Source organism: Bos grunniens, chromosome 20 (genome assembly GCF_055505025.1).
Source record: "Bos grunniens cultivar Pamir isolate PY7600 chromosome 20, Bosgru_T2T1.0, whole genome shotgun sequence".
NCBI lineage: Eukaryota > Metazoa > Chordata > Mammalia > Artiodactyla > Bovidae > Bos > Bos grunniens.
This window is the reverse complement of record NC_141184.1, coordinates 24,196,233-24,201,245: the sequence shown is the minus strand read 5'-3', so window position 1 is coordinate 24,201,245 and position 5,013 is coordinate 24,196,233.

The following is a 5,013-nucleotide window of genomic DNA, read 5'->3' as shown; positions in this document are numbered from 1 at the left end:
AAAAAGAACACATTTGAATCAGTTCTAATGAGGTGGATGAAACTGGAGCCTATTATACAGAGTGAAGTAAGCCAGAAGGAAAAACATAAATACAATATACTAACGCACATATATGGAATTTAGAAAGATGGTAACAATAACCCGGTGTACGAGACAGCAAAAGAGACACTGATGTATAGAACAGTCTTATGGACTCTGTGGGAGAGGGAGAGGGTGGGAAGATTTGGGAGAATGGCAATGAAACATGTAAAATATCATGTAGGAAACGAGTTGCCAGTCCAGGTTCGATGCATGATGCTGGATGCTTGGGGCTGGTGCACTGGGACGGCCCAGAGGGATGGTATGGGGAGGGAGGAGGGAGGAGGGTTCGGGATGGGGAACACATGTATACCTGTGGCGGATTCATTTTGATATTTGGCAAAACTAATACAATTATGTAAAGTTTAAAAATAAAATAAAATTGGAAGAATAAAAAAAAAAAAATTCAACATTCAAAAAGTAAAAAAAAAAAAAAAAAAAAACTGCATCAGTTCCTCAGTGACATGACATTAGTTTCATCAGTTTCTCAGTTCCTCAGCTGCTGGTTTGGCAACTTTCCAACATGAGGTAATAAAAGAAATAAAATTCTATATATTCACCTTTGAAAATGATGCAAAACAGAGGCCAAAAGCTCAAATGTGTACAGATGTTATCATGGTGGTATAAGTGAATGAGCCAAGCCAGATGCAAAATCAATATTTTCAAGAATTATGAAGCTGATTGATCTTGCAATGCATGGTTTTCAATGAGGCATGGATACAGAACATGTACTTCTTCCTTTTAGACTCTTTTCATGGGAAAAACCACAAAGGCAGCCTTGGTGATTAAAGGTTTCTGATACTGGAACTGAATGCCAAAAAATCATTGGGGAGGAATGAACAGTAGTAAACTATCAAGTGCTGTGATCCAGCTAATAAATGACTGTGATTCAGCTCTGTCAGGGTGCTGCAGAGGCATAGACGTGTAATATTTTCAGTTTGTTTGTTTGGAGAATAATACATACCTCAAAATGTGACATTGCATACTTGAACAGAAATTTAATAAAAGCAAACGTATGTACATGGGCTTCCCTTGTGGCTCAGCTGGTAAAGAACCCGCTTGCAATGTGGGAGACCTGGGTTTGATTCCTGGGTTGGGAAGATTGCCTGGAGAAGAAAAGGCTACCCACTCCAGGATTCTGGCCTGGAGAATTCCATGGACTGTATATAGTCCATGAGGTCACAAAGAGTCGGACATGACTAAGTAACTTTCACTTTCACTATGCACACACAAACACACACTTGTGGACCAATATTTCCTTAACCAATCAAAACCCCAATTTGGACAATATAGATCATGTGAGTTGCCAATGAAAACTATAATAGTAGTAATATACAAATTGGATAGGCGTTTGAGCTCAACGTTCCTATAAAATTCCTACCATCTTGTAAATTAGATGATTCTGAGTTTATAGCTCTAGTGATTTATTGTAAAACTTTCAGCATCTAGACTCCAAAAACAATTGTTGTGTTATTTGCAACAGCAATTTAAAACATCAATATGTTATGCTTTTCTTTTCTTTTTTAATTTTACAATGCTTTTTAGAGTGAAAAGTTTATCAATTATTTTTTCTCATATGCCTAGGAGTCAGTAATACAGTAGGTTTGCTCTAAATATTTTGTAATAAATGACTGAAGACTACAATTGATATAGCATTCTTTACATCCTTAATTATTTAATTGTAATAGGTTATTGCAAGTTTTTGTAAGATAAAGTGCCTAAATTTACTCCATTTCCCCTTCTCTCTCTATTCTCAACTTTCTCAAGTATATATAGGAGAAATTAACTTTTGAAGCCATACAAAGCATCTGTTAAAACATGTGAGCAAAAGAGAATGAGTCTCCACAGACTACTCTTTCTGCTTTTAAGTGAAAGTCATAAAGAAGTCATACCCATTATTAAAATATAAAATAGTGCTGTCATTCCTAAAATAAAATTTCCATAGAACTAAGAAACATTTGAATTGTGTCTTTTATATAACTAATTCAAATTTGAGGATTTTATATATTAGAGCATCTTTATGATTGTTGATTCACAATTTTAATTAAATACAGATGATAGGTGATCATCAATGTAATAATTGCATTTAAATATCCTAGAAAAGTTGCAGTTTCCTAGGTAAAATATTTAATCTAATTAGACTTCAAAGAATATAAGTGTACTTCAAAGATTCTGAGCTCTACTTTTTCCAAACTGTGTTGTCAAAATGAGTTATTAATACAACCAAAATTTGTGGCATAGAATCACATTATACTGCATCACACAAGTATGCAATTGCTCACTTACTAAATTTTTAAACAAAGTACACCAACATCTTGACTATCATCTGTACCTATGTTCTCAGTGGTGTCCAACCCTGTGATCCCATGGACTGTAGTCTGCTAGGCGTTTCAGTCCATAGAATTTTCTTGGGAAGAATATTGGGTGGGTTGCCATTTCCCCTGCAGAGGATCTTCCTGATTTTCTCTTAAGTATTTTGCCACATAAAAGGACAAGCAAGTCAATGAAGATTTATATGTTAGTCAATAGTAACCTTCTTGACAATGCCCAAATAATTAGGTTGCCTGTGAATGATTCTTTTCAAAAAGCCTTATCTTTGAACCTGGAAGGATGATAACTCAGATAAAAGGATATTATCGTACTGGAACTAGGACAGAATAGAATCAATTTATTGGTCTCTACTGCTAGTGCTCTTCACTCAAAGTAGAGAAAGTAAAAAGTAGTGTGTTATTTTTCGTTCTATTTTGTATGGATTCTCAAAGTTCAAGACATTTGGTTTTAAGAATAATTTGGTCACTTTGTAATCTTATCTCTTCATCATTGGTTATTGATTAATGTGCCACACACTTACTAAAAGAAATACATTCAATATCTTTGAGTTTCATATGAGGCGAATATATTTTAATGCACTTATATTTTCATACACTTTCACACTTAAAAAGTAATACTTCAAAATTATATTCATTAAAAACTCAGATGTATCAGAGATTAAAGTATTTTCAATGTGTGATATTATAATCAATAAAATACTGAGGAAAAATACATACTAACTAGAAATCACTAAAAGTTGAAAGACTATGCTCCTGCTTCTGAATAGAATATGATAGCCACAACTTATTTATTAGTCAAAGTAAAAAATGTGGGTTATTTTAGATACTTATTAAAACATGAATTTTATTAGTTTGAAGTTTCAAGAAATTCTGCATGTTGTTGTCTCTTGTGAGAGAAAACCTTGAGTAATAACTAAATAAAAATATCACCCAGAGCAATATTTTGAAGCCAATAATGCAAATTATGAATGAATGTAACCAAACTGTTTTGTTTTTTTTTTTTCATCTCAAATGAGAAATTTTCTTGGCTAGGAGCAATTCAATGAAAAATATAATCAAAACCAAATTAATTAATTGCTTGGAGCTTCATTTTATGAAAGTTTGAAAATTGCCTTGATAAGTGAATTTTATGAAATAGATAAAAAACTTGGCAAAGCCCTGCAAGTAGTTATCTGCCATGTGTCAACGAGAGCAGTCAGACTCCAAAAGCATCACCCGAGGATACTACTTTGAAATGTACAAATGAGTCTATTTAAAAGTGCTCAAAACATACTTTAAAAAACAAAAAATAAGCCTAAGATTGGGCTAATCTTTACAATTAGATCAAATGATGGATATCATTGACTGAGCCTATTTTTCCACTTCTATTCATTTTATTTATATTAGTAACTTATAAAAGTTGATAATTAGCAAAGTGTTCGATTAGTAAAAGTATACCTTTCAACAAAAGAAAAAAATGTGATGGTTGTGGAGAACAGTGAATTAATCAGAAAGTATGAAAGTTTGTATAGATAATTGTCGATACAGTGTGAACAAAATAAAAATAATTAATTGTGCAAAATTATTAGCTATGTTCCAACCCTAGTTCATTTTATTTATTTTTTCTTTTCTCTATTATTAATAGTATTAAGGGAGAAAAATTTAAAAGACCCATGCCTTATATATTTGATTTTATAGAATTTTTTAAAAAGAGAAATACTTTTGGGATATTTTAAATAAAATTAGTCATTTAAATATTTAAGATAAACTAGTAAAATCAGCTCTTTGAAAAGAATGGTAACATACACCATATACTGAGTGTGGGATGATCTAAGAACAATTTTAAGTATTTAATTAATATTCAGCAGCTATAAGTAAACTATGATTTATTTCAAGCATTTTAAGTAAGGCTTAGAAAGGATGTTAGTTGGTCTAGCCATCCTCTAGTAATATCAAGATTTAATTTCCTCTGCTTGATAACAAAATAGATTGTTTCTCTATTATATCAGACTGACTTCTTGGTGGTGTGGATTCCAGGTTTACTGAGAAATATTTTGTTGTTTATGACTGGTTTTTCATTATTTGGGACAGAGCTGTGATGGTTATAAATCTGTGTAGGGGAAGTCTCCATGAGTTTACAGAGGTGCAGACTGTGCTAGACAAGTGTATAATATCACTGCTAACAGCTGAGTATAATATGAGGATAGTACGCCCAGAAATGTCTGTGTTATATAGAGAGGGCAAGAAAACATCTTCAATTCCTAGTGCATATGGGTCTTGAGTGAGTTCAATTACTTTCCAGTAACTGTGTCAGCAACTATTTTAGCTGAGGCTCTTAGCTAGCAAGTTAATTTAGAAAGGTCTTCCTGAGGGTGGATTCTCTGACTCATTCTAGAAGTGAAAGAATGACAATAGTTAGGGTTGTATTACCTGCCACTACACATCTAGGACAGTACTCTTGTCTGAAAAATCCATGGACGGAGGAGCCTGATAGGCTGCAGTCCATGGGGTTGCTAAGAGTCAGATACGACTGAGCGACTTCACTTTCACTTTTTACTTTCATGCATTGGAGGAGATGGCAACCCACTCCAGTGTTCTTGCCTGGAGAATCCCAAGGACGGCAGAG